Source organism: Elephas maximus, chromosome 20 (assembly GCF_024166365.1).
Source record: "Elephas maximus indicus isolate mEleMax1 chromosome 20, mEleMax1 primary haplotype, whole genome shotgun sequence".
NCBI lineage: Eukaryota > Metazoa > Chordata > Mammalia > Proboscidea > Elephantidae > Elephas > Elephas maximus.
Window position 1 is genome coordinate 72,453,203 of NC_064838.1, and position 20,591 is coordinate 72,473,793.

The 20,591-nt window shown below is 38.4% G+C and overlaps 1 pseudogene; it reads left to right on the forward strand.

Moving 5' to 3' along the window:
• Positions 1–10,347: 10,347 nt before the first annotated feature.
• On the forward strand, positions 10,348–19,324 carry LOC126063648 (olfactory receptor 6C3-like; annotated as a pseudogene).
• The last annotated feature ends 1,267 nt before the right edge of the window (positions 19,325–20,591 follow it).

The window sequence follows — 20,591 nt, forward strand, 5'->3', positions numbered from 1 at the left end:
GCATATTACTGAAATTAAGACACTATCTGAATTAGTTTAAGTGAAGATGCTAACTATAACCTTCACAGATATTTCTAAGAAAATAATTTAAAATATATATTGTAAAAGATAAAAAAGTAAATTTAAAAATTCACTAGGAATATTGATTTAACAAAAAAGTAGCCAGGGATCAATAAATAGACTAACCGAAAAAGAACTAAGACACATAAAAAACAAATTGCAAGAAGTAAAAGGAAATATTATCTGTAATTAAATTTAAATAGTGGAACAGCCCAATTGAAAGATAGATGCTGGAAAAATGCATTAAATAGAAAATATGACCCAAATAAAAACCAGTGTGCATAGACACACTTAAGATTTAAAGACACAAGTAGTTGTTCAAAAATAAAGGATGGTAAAATGTATGACCTGTGTTATGAAATGAAAGTGTACCTGGAAATAAAGTTGAAGTCCTAACCCCTATACCTGTCATCGTGGCCTTGTTTGGGGAAATAAGGTTATTCTTTGAAGATATTATCAATTAAGTCATATCAGAGTAGAGAAGGTCCTAATCCTAATATCTTCTGAGAGGCATATTATACAAGGAGGGAACAGTTGGAGAGACAGACACACGGGCAAGAGAGATGCTATGTGAAGATGGAGGCCAATGCATCTGTAAGCAGCCAAGGAATGCCAAGGAATGCCAAGAAATGCAAGGGGCTACTAGAAGGTGAAAGTCAGGAGGCTGTTCCCCTAGAACCAAAAGAGAAAGTGTATAACCCTAAATTTGGAGAAGAACTGTGAGATAATAAATAAATTTGTTATGGCACCCCTAGGAAAATAAGATACCACACAAGCAGTGCCAAAAGAGACTGGAATCAGCTACACTAATATCTGACTGTGACAGTTGAGATTGTGTGTCACCTTGGCTGGGCCATGATTCTCAGTGTTTACATGTGATCTGCCCCATGATGGAATCTGCTGTGAGTAGCCAGTCAGTTGAAAGGGAGTCCTTGGGCATGTGGCCTGCATTTGAATATAAGCAGATGTTCAGGCTTTTGCCCTGTCTGGTATCCTACAGCTGCCTCCTGTTCACCTGACCTCTGATTCTTGGGACTTGAGCTAGCAGCTTATCAGCTGATCTTGGGATTTGTCAATCTTTACAGCCTGTGAGAAAGAGCCCTGCTCTCCGACCTGCCAATTTTGGGTTCACCAGCCCCTGTGGCTACAGGAATCAGGAGAAGCCTCTATTCTGATCCATGGACTTGGGACGTTCCAGCCTCTACAATCCCATGAGCCGTTTCCTTGATATAAATCTCTCTATATTTATATGCTTTACTGTTTTTGCTTCTCTAGAGAACCCAGGCTAAGACACTGACTATTAGACTTCAAGTAAAAACATGTTACCAGACACCAAGGACATCTTAAAATTATAAAGGTGTTAATATGTTGGGCAGAACAGATTTGTAAAAGGCAGACCAGACTGACAAGACATATTAAAGGGAGTCCTTCTAATAAAGAACCAATGACATCAGACAACTTGAGATAAAGACCCACAACAACATCTCCCAGATACCAACTCAAATAAAGACTTCGCAATAATAAAATAAAGCTAAAAAACTGATCACAGGGAACCAGGGAAGATAAGCTGTAAATGATGACAACTTTGAAAGAAAAAGGGAGAATTAAAGATGTAGTTATATAAATTCCATATGGGGAGAGAGTCAATGAGATTTCTAGATGTAGCAAACTGTCTTAATTTTAAGGAGACTAAGGTAATATTCAGGGTAACACCTTTGAAAAGGAATAGATCTACTTACTTAAATAAAGAAGAGACCCAAAAAAACTCAGTAAATGCAAAAACAACAACACTAGTTGGAAGGAAAAGAAAATCCAGATACAAAAAGAACCCAGCACAGAAAATTAAAAGGAACAAAGAAACCATTAACTTCTCAAAACAAACAATGGTACAACAAATGACAGCAATGAATACATACCTATGTTAATCACCCTCAGTGAAAATGGATTAAATGAACCAGTGAAGAGACAGAGAGAGAGAGTGGCAGAAAGGATTAAAAAAAAATACATCAATATGTTGCCTACAAGAGACACATTTAGACACAAAGACATAAACAAGTTAAAAATCAAAGATGGGAAAAAAAATATACCAAGCAAACAGTATCCAAAAGAGAGCAGGAGTAACAGTATATAATTCTGGATAAAAAAGACTTTAAGCCAAAATTCATTATAAGAGACAAAGAAGGGCATTATATAATGATTAAAGGGTCAAACCGCTAAGACATAACAATACCCAGTCCATTTATTCATTTAATGAAAGATCTCTAAAATACATAAAATGAACTAACAGAATTGAAAAGAGAAATAGACAGTTTTACAATAATAGCATGAGGCTTTAACACAGTACTTTAGATGATGGACAGAAGAACTAGAAAGAAACTCAATAAAGACACAAAAGAACTGAACCACAAACTCAAGGATGCAAATAATCTACAGGGCTAATGGGCCACGAGAACCACAGCCTCCTCTAGCCTGAGACCAGAAGAACTAGACGGTGCCTAGCTACCACTACTGACCATCTGACCAGGGACACAATAAAAGGTCTTAATTTGAATGAGAGAAAAATATAGAACAAAACTCACATATGTAAAAGAGAGCAGACTTGCTGGAGTGGAAGAGACTAAAGGAATCTCTGACATTATAGTCCTAAAACAACGTTTCTTTTTTTTAAACCATATTTTAGATGAAGGTTTAAAGAGCAAACAAGTTTCTTATTAAACAGTGCATATTTCGTTTTATGACATTGGTTACCATCCCCATGACATGTCAATATTCTCCCCTTCTCGGCCTTGGGTTCCACAATACCAAATTTCCTGTCCCCTCCCACCTTGTCATCCTTGTCCCTGGTCTGGTGTGCCCATTTAGTCTTGTTTCATTTTATGGGCCTGTCTAATCTTCAGCTGAAAGGTGAACCTCCGGACTGACTTCATTACTGAACTACAAGGATGTCTGGGGACCATACTCTGGGGGTTTCTCCAGGCTCTGTCAGACCAGTAAGTCTGGTCTTTTTTTGTGAGTTAGAATTTTGTTCTACATTTTTCTCCAGCTCTGTCCAAGGCCTTCTACTGTGATTCCTCTCAGAGCAGTTGGTGGTGGTAACCAGGCACCATCTAGTTGTACTGGACTCAGTCTGCTCAGGGTGTGGTAGTTGTGGTCTGTTAGTCCTTCAGACTAGTCTTTTCCTTTTGTCTTTAGTTTTCTTCTTTCTCCCTTGCTCCTGATGGGATGACAAGTGGAGTATCTTAGATGGCTATTCACAGGCTTTTAAGATCCCAGGTGCTACTAACCAAAGTAGAATGAAGAACGTTTTCCATAAGACAACTTTTTAAACTGGAATGGAAATCACTCTCGTAGATCACCTTTCAGCCAAATAATAGATCGGCCTACAAAATAAACAATAACACCCTCGAGGAGTCAACTGTATGAGACCAAAAGGGCAATATTTGCCCAAAAGCAAAGATAAGAAGGCAGGAAGGAGTGAGGAAACCAGGCGAATGGAAACGAGGACCCCAGAGTGGAAGTGGGGAGAATGCTGGCACATTACGTGGATTGCAACCAATGTCATGGAACGATGTGCATATGAATTATTGAATGACAAACTAATTTAGTATGTAAACGTTCACCTAAAGCACAATAAAATGTCAAAAATAAAAAAAAAAACAGTAACAATTTGAGGAATGTGCTTCTTAGAACAATCAGCTATTTGGAAACAAATGGGCAACACTTGCCCTAAAGCAAAGATGAGAAGGCAAGAGGAGTATGGAAACTAGAGGGATGGATACGGGGAAGGCAGGGTGGAATTGGGAAGAGTGCTGACACATTGAGGGGATGGCAACCAATGTAACAAAACAATTTGTCTATGAATTTTTCTTTTGTCATACACAACTGTTTTTGTCTATGAATTATTGAATGGAAAACTAATTTGCTGTGTAAACTTTCACCAAAAACACAAAAAAATACTCAAAAAAGCTAAAAAAGGATAAATCACAAGAGAAATTTTAAAATAAAATATTTAGATAAAAGAAACAGAATGCCACTTCAGAATTGTTTATAGAGAAATTAATAGCTGTAAATGATTACATTAAAAAAGAAGACAGATTCCAAATTAATAATAAACAAGTGTTATACCTGTGAAAACAAGAAAAAGAAGAATAAAATAATCACAAAGAGGACAAAAAGAACATGTACTATATGATTTCCTTTATATAAAATTCTGGTAAATGGAAGCTAATATGTAACAACAAAAATTAGATTGACTGCCACCTGGGTGTGGCAGGGGGTATGTATCAAAGAAGTTGGGGAAGGGCTGAATGAGGGTGTACAAAATGGAAGAGGAAAACTGTTGGCGATGATGACTATGTTAATTATGGTGATCGTATTGACGATTACATGAGTGAATACATACATCAGCACGTATCAAATTGTACACATTTTAATCACGTGCAGTTTATTATATTCCAATTATACCTCAATAAATCTGTTTTAGAAAAAACAACCAATGTGTTATTATTTTCCACTAGATAATATGTGCCAGGCTACATGTCTGAAGATCATTTTTTGCTGAAGATCATTCAAAAGCATCTGCAGCAGTCTATTGACCGAGAACTGCCAGAAATTCAAGCCGGACTCTGAAGATGCTGAGGAACCAGGGATATCATTGCTGATGTCAGATGGATCCTGGCTGAAAGCAGAAAATACCAGAAAGATGTAGACCTGTGTTTTATCGACTATGAAAAGGCATTTGATTGTGTGGATCCTAACAAATTATGGATAACATTGTGAAGAATGGGAATTCCAGAACACTTAATTGTGCTCATGAGGAGCCTGTACATAGATCAAGAGGCTGTCATTCGAGTAGAACAAGGGGATACTGCGCGGTTTAAAGTCAGGAAAGGTGCGTGTCTTGCTTATCTAGTGTTGCCATAACAGAAATACCACAAGTGGATGGCTTTAACAAAGAGAAGTTAATTTTCTCACAGTAGAGTAGGCTAAAAGTCTAAGTTCAGGGTGTCAGCTCCAGGGGAAGGCTTCCTCTCTCTGTTGGCTCTGGAGGAAAATCCTTGTCCTCGATCTCCCCATGCTCGAGGAGCTTCTCAGGCACAGGGACCCTGGGCCTAAAGGATGCACTCTGCTCCCGGTGCTACATTCTTGATGGTATGAGGTCCCCAACTCTCAGCTTGTTTCCCTTTCATCTTTTGAGAGATAAAAGGTGGTGCAGGCCACACCCCAGGGAAACTTGTCAGCAGGTGATCAGTGGGATGCAGACCCCAAATTTGCACAAAAAGACCATACTTAATGGTCTGACTGAGACTAGAGGAATCCCGGCGGTCATGGTGCCCAAACCTTCTGTTGGCCAGGACAGGAACCATTCCCGAAGACAACTCATCAGACACGGAAGGGACTGGACAGTGGGTAGGAGAGAGATGCTGATGAAGAGTGAGCTATTTGTATCAGGTGGACACTTGAGACTGTGTTGGCATCTCCTGTCTGGAGGGGGGATGGGAGGGTAGAGAGGGTTGGAAGCTGGCAAAACTGTCACGAAAGGAGAGACTGGAAGGGCTGACTCATTAGGGGGAAAGTGGGAGTATGGAATAAGGTGTATATAAACTTGTATGTGACAGACTGACTTGATTTGTAAAAGTTCACTTGAAGTTCAATAAAAATTAAAAAAAGTAAGAATTTTCTGAAGCAAGCTAAAAATGAATGAGATGAGGCCCTGTGACAATAAGATAATTGCTTGATATTAAGTCCCATGTTCTTTCTACTCTTAACTCTTTAGTAATTTATTTAAGGCTATAAGCAATCCTTTTGGCATTATATTAGTATAATTTCATTAAACTTATGTTTTAAATTAAAAAAAATGCATCAATTGGTCTCAACCCACCTGCATCAAAGGAGAATGAAGAACACCAAGGTCACATGATAACTATGAGCCTAAGAGATAGAAAGGGCCACAAGAACCAGAGACTTACATCATCCTGAGACCAGAAGAACTAGATGGTGCCCGGCCACAACCGATGACTGCCCTGACAGGGAGCACAACGGAGAACCCCTGAGGGAGCAGGTGATCAGTGGGATGCAGACCCCAAATTCTCATAAAAAGACCAGACTGAATGGTCTGACTGAGCCTAGAAGAATCCCAGCGGTCATGGTCCCCAAATCTTCTGTTGGCCCAGGACAGGAACCATGCCCGAAGACAACTCATCAGACATGGAAGGGACTGGACAATGGGTTGGAGAGAGATGCTGATGAAGAGTGAGCTACTTGTATCAGGTGGACACTTGAGACTGTGTTGGCATCTCCTGTCTGGAGGGGAGATGGGAGGGTAGAGAGGGTTAGAAACTGGCCAAATCGTCAGGAAAGGAGAGACTGGAAGGAGGGAGCGGGCTGGCTTATTAGGGGGAGAGTAAGTGGGACTGTGGAGTAAGGTGTATATAAGCTTATATGTGACAGACTGACTTGATTTGTAAACTTTCACTTAAAGCACAATAAAAATTATTTTTTAAAAAAAGGTGGTGTGGGCCACACCCCAGGGATACTCCCTTTACCTTGGATCAGGGAAGGGACTGGAGTACGGGTGATGTTACAGTGCCACCCTAATCCTTGCAATGTAAAATTGCAATCATGAAATGGAGGGCAACCACACAATACTGGGAATCATGGCCTAACCAAGTTGATACACACATTTTTTGGGGGACATAATTCAATCCATGACAGTGTGCATCAGGGTTGTATCCTTTCACAATACCTATTCCATCTGCATACTGAGCAAATAATCTGAGAAACTGGACTGTATGAAGAAGAACAGGCATCAGAATTGGAGGAAGACTCATTAACAACCTGTCTTATGCAGATGACACAGCCTTGCTTGCTGAAAATGAAGAGGACTCGAAGCACTTACTGATGAAGATCGAAGACCACAACCTTCAGTACGGATTACACCTCAACATAAAGAAAACGAAAATCCTCACAATTGCACCAATAAGCAACATCATGACAAATGGAGAAGAGATTGAAGTTGTCAAGGATTTCATTTTGCTTGGAACCACAATCAACACCCATGGAAGCAAAGAAACCAACAGATGCCTTGCACTGGGCAAATCTGCTGCAAAAGGTCTCTTTAAAGTGTTGAAAAGCAAAGATGTCACCTTGAAGACTAAGGTGCGCCTGACCCAAGCCATGGTGTTTTCAGTCGCCTCCTATGCATGTGAAAGCTGGATGATGAATAAGGAAGACCGAAGAAGAATTGACACCTTTGAATTGTGATACACTATGAACTGCCAAAACAACAAACCAAATCTGTCTTGGAAGAAGTACAGCCAGAGTGTTGTTCCTTAGGAGCAAGGATGGCGAGACTACTTCTCACATACTTTGGACATGTTGTCAGGAGGGATCAGTCCCTGGAGAAGGATATCATGATTGGTAAAGTAGAGGGTCAAAAAAAGAGGAAGACCCTCAATGAGATGGATTGACACAGTGGCTGCAACAATGGGCTTAAGCATAACAACAATTGTGAGGATGGTGCAGGACTGGGTAGTGTTTTATTCTGTTGTACATAGGGTTGCTGTGAGTCAGAACTGACTCGATGGCTCCGAACATCAACAGGCCTGCAGGTGTCTGGAGAGAGGTGCTGCCTATCATGATCTGGGTATTATGAGATATAGAACTGTATGTTTGGGCAAGCCAAGAAGCAATGTATTATACAATGCATTCTGGACAGGTTTTAGAAAGTCTCAAAAAGACTTTATATCACTTTTATGACACCTTATTATACTTTGTTATAAAAGTGATATGAAGTCTTTTTATTTTAAGGCTTTCTAAAGCCTTATATCTACTTCTCAGATAACATAAGCTCATTGAGTCTTCCTGTGGCAACTGACAATGGAAGAAAATGTTCACGCATGTTTTATATAGATGGATTGATGTGATAAGTGATTCTGCTCATAAATGGATTGTTACCACATAATAGTTCAATTTAGGGAAGATCTTAAAAAATTTTATATGTAGAAGAACTGGCCTGAGACGTCAATATACATGGACTCCTGGGCAGTGGTAAATGGCTTAGTTAGTTGATGAAAGTTCTGAAAGTATCAAGACTGCAAGTTTGGGGCAAGGGCTGTAGAAGTGGTGTGTGGTTCAATCTATGGAAATGGACAAAAAATATGCAAAACTAATTTTCTCGTATCATGTCAACTCTGGAGTTTCCACTACAGAGAAGACTACCAACAACCAGTGTCATGTGGATGTCAGTGAGTCCTTCTTGTTAGCCATGTCAGTACTGGTGCTCTGTGCCAATGATCAGACTGGCCATGGTAAATAGTGTTGGAGACTATGCATAAGCCCAATAGCATGGACTAACTCTCACCAAAGCTGATGCACTTACTACCACCATTGAATTCTCAACCTGCCAGAAGCAGAATTTGATGGTAAGCCCTGAATGTAACATTCGTGCATTAGAAAATTAATGATAAATTAGTGGTACACAGGCACTAAAAATTACAATGGCCTAAGAAAGTTAAAATAGATAAAGAACAAATACCTTGAAAATGAAAGGTCTGGCAACCCTGACCAACAAATTTCTGGCTCCGACTGAGGAAACCTAGACTGCTTGGTGAAGCAGGGTGACAGGGAATATCAACCATTCTGCTGGAATTAATGAAAGCAATACACTAATGAACTAAAAAAAAAAAAAAAATCAACCATTCTGTTAGAATTAATGAAAGCAACACACTAATGAACTAGGAGTAGCAAAATTGGGACATCCATGCTTTCTTGCATTATGTTTTGTTCAGTGATTAAAACTGGCCTCTCCTTGAAGTGCCTCTATGGCTATTTGAATTTGCGTATTTTTACCACAACGCGATGTTGAGTTATATTACTTTCAGGAATTTAAAGCCCCAATATTGTACCATGAGGGCTGGTTAAAATGGGAGGACTTCAGCTGATCTGAGTGTCACAATGAGTATACTGTGTCAGAAGACTCTGGTGTTTACATCTTGTGCACCATTTTAATGATAGAATCCAAGATAGGCTCTAGCTAAATTCATTTGGGTACAACCTGAAAATCTATTGTCTTTTCTTGTATCATATGCCTCGTGCATCCTGTACTAGACTCTGTTGTTATTTCTGAGGCTAAAGATATTGCTGTACCTGCTCAGTTCGAAAAGTGAAGTACTGAGCAATGAACGCAATGTAGGTCAAATCTTTGACCGATGGAAAAGCAGATCAGTGAGTAATTTCTTCCTCTTCTTCCTGGTTGGATTATTCTGAGACATATCCATTCATAGGACCTTTGAAAGAAGGTAACTAAACTAAACCAAACTCACTGTCATAGAGTAGATTTCGACTCGGAGTGACCCTATAGGACAGAGTAGAGCTGCCTCATAGGGTTTCCGAGGCTGTAAATCCTGGTGCGTCTACTGGATTTGAATCACCCACCTTTCAGTTAGCCAAAAGCTTTAGCTACTGCACTACCCTGGCTCCTTTTTGAAAGAAGGTAGTAAAGTCGAACTATCAGTTATGCTTGATAAATAACTGGCACAACATTTCAGTAATGAAGTTTAGACTGGCTTTCTCTCTTTCACTCAGTCCCAATTTTCTTCCCTCCCGTGTCTTTAATATTTTACTCCATAAAAAGCAGTAGCTTATAGGCTTTTTTAATATTAATATCTCTGAAAAATTAGCTAAGATATCACATCTATATCTATTTAGCTATCTACATATATAGAAAGATTTTCTTTTCTTTTTTTTTACTTAATGCCAGTAAGACTTTTTGGTTAAACCAAAATGCTCACTAGTGGGAGGACAATACAGAGGTTTCATGTCTTTGAAATAATTACAGAAATATTTACTGAGTGTTAAGTATATTACTTCTACCAGGCACTGAAGATACAAATACACCCACTACTCACTTATCGAAGTGGTTCAGTTCTAAAGACCAGGTTGTTATGCAAAAGTAGGCATTATGAAAAATGAAAGATGACCCAGGACTCAGGATACAGGGTTCCCCTCACAGTCTTTGGCGCGCCTCGCGGCTGGCGGCTGGTGTGTCCTCTGTGGCATGTCTGCTCCAACCATTTCTTCCATTCAATCTCATTCCCTTCCTTCTCTTCCCTTGCTCCCAACTCCTAACCTTCCGCCTCTCCCTCCTTCCTTCCAATTCCTTGGTCTCCTCATCCCCCCACTCTCCTTTGTCCTTTGTGCATGGTTGGGAGCTAGTTGGAGACTGCGTGGGCAGGATGGTCGCACTGGTGGGACCCTAGCACCCAAGCTCTGAGTGGGACTGCACCAATGGCACCAGGCTGGGGGTCAGAAGCCATTCTTTATCTTCCCAGACTGTTCTCCAGCCCTCCTGGCTTGACCCTGCAGTGCTTTGCTGCCTGGAGCCTGGAGCCTCTTGGCGAGTCACTCTTAGCTGGGCACCTGCTCCCGACGGGAGTTCTGGGAGTTCAGGGCGCGTCCCGAGCTAGAGCTCGGGCTGGGGCTTGTATGGGAGAAGGTCCATTAGTTACCACACTGTGTGACATCAACCCTAGTGAACCCACTGCAACCAGTGTTAGTCTTTTCTCGCATCTCTGCATTCCTTACTGCCAGACATACATCGTCAACGTGCAAATTAAGTCAGTAGATTTTTCACTAATGAGGTAAATGGGAAAAGTAGGTTAATGCGATAGTAAATGAAGAGCAGGTATATAAAATAACCAAGGCCTATTGCCTCCTCCTTAAGTTGCTTTTTAATAGAAACAGATTTCTCTACAAATAAATGCAGTGGAGTAAGATAAGAGTACAAATTGTGGGGAGGGAAAAGAGAAAGCATCTAATCCTGGTTTTACAGATAGGGAAGATTTCAAAGATTTTATGATATTTAGATTAAACATTAAAGGAAAGTATAAATTTGTGTGTGTGTGTCTGAAAATACCTCACTATTTGAAGGAATAAAAGAAAAGATTTGATGATATTAGAGCAATGGTTATGCATAGTCTTGGTTCTGGAAAAGATGTCATACACTTGGCTGCTTCCCAAAGAACAATGAAAAGGAGAAATAACTGATCCCTTGGCACTTGTCCAATATAATTTTCTGCAATATATAAATGGTCTTTAATCTGTGCTGTCCCATACAACAGGCATTAGCCACATGTGGCTACTGAACATTTAAAATGTGGCTAGTGTGACTGGGGAGTTAAACTTCTATTTGATTTCATTTGAATTAGTATATAGTGAATTTAAATAACCACACACATAACTTTCTGCTGAGCAAGGATGACACCTGGTTAGTAATTAAAATACAATTACTGCTATAAAGATGAAGCACAGGGTATTATAAAAAGACATGAGTTTGAGAGAATCAGAGAAGTCGTCTCTAAGAGAGTACAATTAAAGTACAAACCAACTGAGGTGCCAGAGAAGCCACATCCAGCAGGCAGAAGAGCATGTATGAATGTCATGAAGGAGGAGAGAAAGTGTTGAATTATTAAAACAAACAACAAAAACAAGAACAGACAAACAACAACAACAAAAGCAGGTTACTGGAATGGAATAAGTCAGGTGAGATGGTACAAAGTGAGTCTGAAAGGGGAGGAGTGGGTTAATAATTACAGGGCCTTGAAGGTATTAAATTTAGTTATTTATGTACTTTATAATGAGGGCAGTAGGAGCCCAAATTGTTCTTTACCTGAAAAGTGAGATGATATTTATATATATTTCGTGCATCGTTCTGGTTGCACTACGAGTTAAAAGATCAAGAGAGGAGTTTTTATTTTTTTTGAATAATTTTTATTGAGCTTTAAGTGAACGTTTACAAATCAAGTCAGTTTGTCACATATAAGCTTATATACACCTTACTCCATACTCCCACTTACTCTCCCCCTAAGGAGTCAGCCCTTCCCGTCTCTCCTTTCGTGACAATTTTGCCAGTTTCTAACCCTCTCTACCCTCCCATCTCCCCTCCAGACAGGAGATGCCAAAACAGTCTCAAGTGTCCACCTGATACAAGTAGCTCACTCTTCATCAGCGTCTCTCTCCTACCCTTCCATGACTGATGAGTTGTCTTCGGGAATGGTTCCTGTCCTGGCCAACAGACGGTTTGGGGACCATGACCACGGGAATTCCTCTAGTCTCAGTCAGACCATTCAGTCTGGTCTTTTTATGAGAATTTGGGGTCTGCATCCCACTGATGTCCTGCTCCCTCAGGGCTTCTCCGTTGTGCTCCCTGTCAGGGCAGTCATCGGTTGTGGCCGGGCACCACCTAGTTCTTCTGGTCTCAGGATGATGTAAGTCTCTGATTCTTGTGGCCTTTTCTGTCTCTTGGGCTCATAGTTATCGTTTGACCTCGGTGTTCTTCATTATCCTTTGATCCAGGTGGGTTGAGACCAATTGATGCATCTTAGATGGCCGCTTGTGAGCATTTAAGACCCCAGATGCCACATTTCAAAGTGGGATGCAGAATGTTTTCATAATAGAATTATTTTGCCAATTGACTTAGAAAACCCCTTAAGCCATAATCTCCAAACCCCCGCCCTTGCTCTGCTGAACTTTGAAGCATTCGGTTTATCCGAGAAACTGCTTTTGGTCCAGTCCAGTTGAGCTGACCTTCCATGTATTGAGTATTGTCCTTCCCTTCACCTAAAGTAGTTCTTATCTACTAACTAATCAGTAAATAACCCTCTCCCACCCTCCCTTCCTTCCCCCCTCGTAACCACAAAAGTATGTGTTCTTCTCAGTTTATACTATTTCTCAAGATCTTATAATAGTGGTCTTATACAATATTTGTCCTTTTGCCTCTGACTAATTTTCTCAGCATAATGCCTTCCAGGTTCCTCCACGTTATGAAATGTTTCACAGGTTCGTCACTGTTCTTTATCGATGCGTAGTATTCCATTGTGTGAATATACCACAATTTATTTAACCATTCATCCGTTGATGGACACCTTGGTTGCTTCCAGTTTTTGCTATTGTAAACAGAGCTGCAATAAACATGGGTGTGCATGCATTTGTTCGTGTGAAGGCTCTTATTTCTCTAGGGTATATTCCGAGGAGTGGGATTTCTGGGTTGTATGGTAGTTCTATTTCTAACTTTTTAAGAAAACGCCAGATAGATTTCCAAAGTGGTTGTACCATTTTACATTCCCACCAGCAGTGTATAAGAGCTCCAATCTCTCCGCAGCCTCTCCAACATTTATTATTTTGTGTTTTTTGGATTAATGCCAGCCTTGTTGGAGTGAGATGGAATCTCATCGTAGTTTTAATTTGCATTTCTCTAATGGCTAATGATCGAGAACATTTTCTCATGTATCTGTTAGCTGCCTGAATATCTTCTTTAGTGAAGTGTGTGTTCATATCCTTTGCCCACTTCTTGATTGGGTTGTTTGTCTTTTTGTGGTTGAGTTTTAACAGAATCATATAGATTTTAGAGATCTGGTGCTGGTTGGAGATGTCATAGCTGAAAATACTTTCCCAGTCTGTGGGTGGTCTTTTTACTCTTTTGGTGAAGTCTTTAGGTGAGTTATCTGGTTTAAGAGAGGAGTTTTTTAATTATGATATACTTCTGTCTCCACTTGGAGGCGAACATAGTTCCACGGATATTAGATAGTTTTTTAGACCAAGGTTCTATTTCAATAGATGCATCTCTATCTCCAGCTGAAGGATTATGTGTAGACCTTGAAGATGAGAACTCTGGGCTAGAAATATTACTAACAGAGGGTAACATGACATTGGTGCTTATATTGTCTCTAGCCTAGCACTGTTAGGGTAGGTGGTTTTGAGAAAATAGTAAAATTAAATCCATATCTTACAAAAACAAGCCTGAATTATATATGGATTCTGGATGGATTAAAGATGTCAGTTTAAAAAGCATAACCATGGAAGTATTAAATATATAAAAAAAGATATTTGTATAGATTGGAAGGCATGCAAAATACTACTGCAAAAGAGTTGCCTACTTAAATTAGAGTCAACCTGAATGATGTGGTTGGAGACAAGCTTTCAGGACCTTCATTTGTGGATGTGGCACAATTCAAAATGAGAAGAAATAGCAGCAAACATCCATTTGTAATAGAAATGTGGAATGTCTGAAGTATGAATTTAGGAAATCTGGAAATTGTCAAAAATGAAGAGGAATGTATAAACATCAATATCCTAGGCATAAACATATATATCCTAGGACTGGTACTGACCATTTTGAATTGAACAATCATATGGTTATGGTCTACTATACCTGGAATGACAACTCAAAGAGGAATGGTGTTGCATTCATTGCCAAAAAGAATATTTCAAGATCTTTTTGGTCTTTAAAAGGGCAGGAAAGAAAGAAAAGACCAAAATGGATGTCAGAAGAGACTCTGAAAGTTGCTCTTGAATGTCAAGTAGCTCAAGTAAAAGGAAGAAAAGATGAAGTAAAAGAGTTGAACAGAAGATTTCAAAAGGTTACTTGAAAAGACAAAGTATTATAATGACCTGTGGAAAGACCTGGAGATAGAAAACCGAAAGGGAAGAACACCGTTGGCATTTCTCAAGCTGAAAGAACTGAAGTAAAATTAAGGCACCAAGTTGCAATAGTGAAGGATTACACAGGGAAAATATTAAACAAAGCAGGAAGCATCAAAAGAAGATGGAAGGAATATACAGAGTCATCATACTAAAAAGAATTATTTGACTTTCAACCATTTTAGGAGGTAGCATATGATCAGTTACCGATGATACTAAAGGAAGAAGTCTAAGCTGCAATGAAGGCATTGGCAAAAATAAAGCTACAGGAATTGACAGAATATCAATTGAGATGTTTCAACAAATGGAGGCAGTGCTGAAAGCTCTCACATGTCTATGGCAAGAAATTTGGAAGACAACTACCTGGCCAATCCACTGGAAGAAATACATATTTATGCCTATTCCCCAGAAAGGTGATCCAACCCAATGTGGAAATTATCGAACAATATCATTAGTATCACACACAAATAAAATTTTACTGAAGATCATTCAAAAGTGGCTGCAGCAGTATATTGACAGGGGACAGCCAAAATTCAAGCTGGATTCAGATAAGGACACGGAACAAAGGTTATCATTGCTGATGTCAGATGGATCATGGCTGAAACCAGAAGTACCTGAAAGATGTTTATCTGTGTTTTATTGACTGTGCAAAGGCATTTGGCTGTGTGGATCATATCAAATTATGGATAACATTGTGAAGAATGAGAATTCCAGAACACTTAATCATGACTCTGAGGAACCTGTACATAGGTCCAGAGGCAGTTGTTCGAACAGAACAAGGAGATATTGCATGGTTTAAAGTCAGGAGAGGTGTATGTCAGGGTTCTATCCTTTCACCATACCTATTCAATCTGTATGCTGAACAAATAATCCGAGAAGTTGAACTATAGGAAGAACGGGGCATCAGGATTGGAGGAAGGCTCATTAACAACCTTCATTATGCAGATGACAGAACCTTGGTTGATGAAAGTGAAGAACTTGAAGCACTTACTGATAAAGATCAGAGACCACAGTTTTCAGTATGGATTACACCTTAACATGAAGAAAACAAAAAATCTTCACAACTGGACCGAGAAGCAACATCATGATAAAGGGAGAAAAGATTGAAGTTGTCAAGGATTTCATTTTATTTGGATCCACAATCAACACCCATGGTAAGCAGCTGTCAAGAAATCAAAGGACACATTGCAATGGGCAAATCTGCTGCAAAAGACCTCTTTAAATTGATGAAAAGCAAAATGTTGAAGACTAACGTGAGCCTGACCCAAGCCATGGTATTTTCAATCGCTCCATGTGCATAGGAAAGCTGGATGATGATTAAGGAAGGCTGAAGAACTTTGAATTGTGATATTGGCAAAGAATATTGAATATACCATGGACTGCCAAAAGAGTGAACAAATCTGTCTTGGAACAAGTACAACCAGAATGCTCCTTGAAAGCAAGGATGGACAGGCTACGTCTTACACACTTCGGACACGTTCTCAGCAGGGATAAGTCCCTGGAGAAGGACGTCATGCTCATAGGTAAAGTAGAGAGTCAGAGAAAAAGAGGAAGGAGATGGATTGACTCAGTGGCTGCAACAATGGGCTCAAGCATAACATAGATTTTGAGGATGGCACAGGACTGGGCAGTGTTTCATTCTGTTATACATAGGATCTCTATGAGTTAGAACTGACTCAACAGCACCTAACAACAACAGCATTTATATAATTTTGAAGTATGTGGGTAAGTCCTTGCTAAAGAAAATATGTCACTAAGAATTTATGATAGTTGTACAATCTTTTCGAGTAGAACTACAGAGAAAATTTACAAAATAAAAGGATACACAACAGAGAAGACACACCATGTATTTATATCCACAATATATAAATGTATCCTACCATGGAAACTCTGGTGGTGTAGTGGTTAAGAGCTCTCCTGCTAACTAAAAGGTTGACAGTTCAAATCCAGCAGGTGCTCCTTGGAAACCCTATGGAGCAGTTCTACTCTGTCCTGTATGGTCGCTAGGAGTCGAAATTGACTTGATGGCAACGGGTTTGGTTTTTTTTTTTTTTTTTGATCAATAAATAGGAAGACAATAAACCCAATGGAAGGTGAAAAAAAGGTTGTAAATAGGCAGTTCAGGAACAAGAAATAAAAATACTGAAAATATATTCAATCTCTGTATGAATCAAAGAATATGAAAATATAAAAATAGATGATTTATGCATTAAGCACTTACTATATCTCAAGAAGCCCTTGTGATACAATGGTTAAGCACTCAGCTGGTATCCCAAAAAGTTGGTGGTTAGAACCCACCCAGCAGCTCCATGGGAGAAAGATGTAGCAATCTGCTCCAGTAAAGATTACAGCCTTGAACACCCTATGGGGCAGTTCTACTCCATCGAATAGGGTTGCTCTCTGTGAGTTGGAATCAACTTGAAGGCAACTAATGACAGCAGCATTTGCTAAACTCTCTTATACATTATCTCATTGTAATTTTTATAATAGCCTATGACTTAAGACTATTAGTCTTCTCATTTTATGGGTGAAGAGACCAATGTTCAGAAAGCTGCATTAAAATTTGTGAGTTTGCAAAAAAAATGGATCTGTTTAATCTAAAAACCCATGCACTGTGATCTTTAAGCTACAGTGTCTTTGCCATTAAATAAATTGTGACATTATTTTGTCTTTCTGCTTATAAAATTTTTTAATGACCAATAATATCCAGTTTTGACTCAAATGTGAAGAAAAGGGCTCATTCTTATCTGTAGGAGAATTTTTTTAAGTATCTATTAAAATTTTAAACACAGCTGTCAGTTTTACACATATGTAAATGTATGCATACAGGTGCATTGTAACATCATAGGTAATCATGTGAAATTTGTCACAATCTAATCCCCTAAATCTTAAATCAGCAAAGTAATTATTAAATTACATGCAAGTCACCTCTGGTATTCTTTGCAATTGTCACAAAAAAACTTGATAAGGAATGATATCTATTACATATTACATACTAAGAAAAAGATAATTACAGAGTATTTGGCATCGTATAATGGCATTAATGTATAATATCAACAGGAACAAATCTTCAAGTGTGTGAATGTGAGTGCTCCCATATTACTCCAGATAGAGAAAAAACATATCTTGAGAACATACTATAAACTCTTAACACTGGCTAATTTGAAAATTGGAGTAAAAATGGAGGATTCGTTGGAAATATTAGGGTCATTCAAAATGCCACTCTATACTACTGTCACCTTGATTCTTATAACATTAAACATGTATTAGATTTAAAATTAAGAAAGGAAAATCAAAACCAAATTTTCTAGTACTCTTCTGATATTCAAAGATATTGAAATCCCTTATTTTATTTATGTGTTCATTCATTTTGCCTTACGCTGGTGGATATATATGAATGAATAAAACATAGATAGCACTCCCAAATTAGGGTCCGCTGTGGAGTAGTTCAGTTCTGGATTTCATCAGACCCAAAGGGACTGAGAAGAAATTATCTCTTGAGTGTAGAACAAGTGCCATATGCATATTAGGAAAATTATACACAGTCAAAGGGAGACTAGGTTGATGGTACAAGCTGATTGGTATGTTTTTACTTTTATCTTGTTATATTGCTTAGCTTTCCAGAAAACTCTATGTTATGACATCATTTACAGTTTTGGAATTTATCTTTCCTTGCACCTTTCCTTTCTTCATGCTAATCTCTGGGGAATTTATTCCGTGACCAGAGAAGTTAAAATTGTTTTATTTTGGGGCAGTGTTAAATCTTCATCTTATCCAGAGAGCTTTGAAATGCTTCAACTTCCAGTCTCTTAAAGCATTATTCACTGGACATTTACCTAAAGAACTCTTAGTGTTAAAATAAGTAGCTTTTATTGGAGTTCAGGTCCAGAGCAATGTGTTTTTGTGGAAAGATAAGAGAAATTTCTGTTACTTATAACAAAAGCTGCTAACAAACTGATATGGAGTCCAGTCTGTGTTTTCTTTATGCTAGAGGCTCTTCTGTGATAGAAGCAAGGGTGGACCAAGTGACAAAAAGTTCCTCTGAAGGACATTATGCATGTATTATTTTTCATTTTTTAAATAAATTAAGAAAAATCCAGGATAATATTTCGGACTGGAACCATCAGACGTATCACATCTTTATGGGTGTGCCTGAATTTTTTCTTCTAACTGCCATGTCTTATGATCGTTATATTGCCATCTGCAAGCCCCTTCATTACACCAGCGTCATGAACAAGAAAATCTGCACCCTGCTCGTTCTTTGTTCGTGGCTGGGAGGATTCCTGACCATTTTCCCACCACTCATACTTATCCTTCAGTTAGATTTCTGTTCTTCCAATGTCGTTGACCACTTCTCTTGTGACCACTTCCCCATCTTACAACTCTCATGCACAGATACCTGGCCTTTAGAGATGATTGGCTTTTACTTTGCTTTTTTTACTTTGCTATTCACTTTGGCATTAGTGATTCTATCCTACTTGTGCATTGTTATCACCACTCTGAGGATCTCTTGTGCCAGTCAGAGGAAAAAGGCTTTCTCCACTTGTTCTTCTCATATGATTGTCATTTCCATCTCTTATGGCAGCTGCATATTCATGTATGTCAACCCTTCAGCAAAGAAAGAGCATCATTGACCAAAGGAGTAGCTATTCTCAACACTCCCATTGCCCCCATGCTGAGCCCCTTCATTTACACCCTGAGGAACCAGCAAGTAAAACAAGCCTTCAAAGACTTGATCCATAAAATAGGATTTCCAGAAAATAAATTAATTTATTGGCATGAATGAATGTTATTATGAAGGTTCAATGAAAAATAAATGAAATTCTAGCCTTCTTCTAATCTTCACTATCCTAAATCCATCTCTCCACTACCCCTAATGGCGAACTCAAATACTTAAACGTTCTTTTTAACACAGAAGTGTCTATGTTGTGCCTTCCTTTAAAACTTTCAGTAAATTCCATGTAATCGTCGATTTATCTTTCTGAATAGAAAACCAGTGACTATAAGATATAATTCATTTGGCTAATTATCCTGAACATTAAAAATGTTTTACATTGTAATCACTTAAAAGAGCAGTTTTAATTAACTCTTAAATTTTCTGTTACTAGCACAATAGTTTCTTCTTAGAAATTATGTGAAATATGAAATTTGACACCATGTTTTGTACACTCCCTGCAGTGTCTGTACAATTATTTCCACTTATCTGATGGACTTGGGTATTATTTTCCTACTTACAAGTAATTGAAAATTCATAAATACTCTGTTTCCTAGTTATGTTGAAGACGTGTTATCTCTGGCTTTTTATAATCTCCTCGTTATCTGTATTTGTTTTTGAAAATGTATAATAAAGATGAATATTTAGGGAGCCACTATTACCATTATATAACCTGCAAGTCTGATTGATGTGTAATAAATAATAAAAGCTCCTCTGAAGAGAATACCTACTCTGTGCATTTACTCAACTAGGTAAGTTCTATACTATATTTTATTTACTAGGTATATGGCATACTAAACATGATTATCTTCCTTTTAAAAATGTGTAAATTCATTCTCAATTTGAGTAACTTGCTTGAGGCTACTGAGCTGTAGTATCTAGTGTGATAGCCTGAAGTAAAAAACAAAACAAACAACGGAAAAAAAAAGCTTGAGTTTGTTCTAGTTTTATACATAGTTGGAACTCTGAAATGACCCACAGATTTTGTATAGATTCCAAAGAATCTGAACAATTTTTTTTTATTATTCAAATTATCTAATTTGAGTGTAAGTGTATTATTGAATGTAGGCAGGGAAGATACTAACTCCAATTATTATTTTGGAATATAAGGTACAACGTTATTCAATCAAAATAAGGTACACTCTTCATTTTGCCATTGCTGGTGAGCAGTAGCATAGTGATCTCAAAAAAAGCATAAAGTATTAGCAGTATATGGCAGCAAAAATTTGTATTAGAAGGCAGATTAAAAATAATAAGAATCATATATGTATTTACAACAATGTGGTAGATTCTTAGCTTTTAAAAATGGCATAGAGTACTGAGAAGAAATCTGAATTTG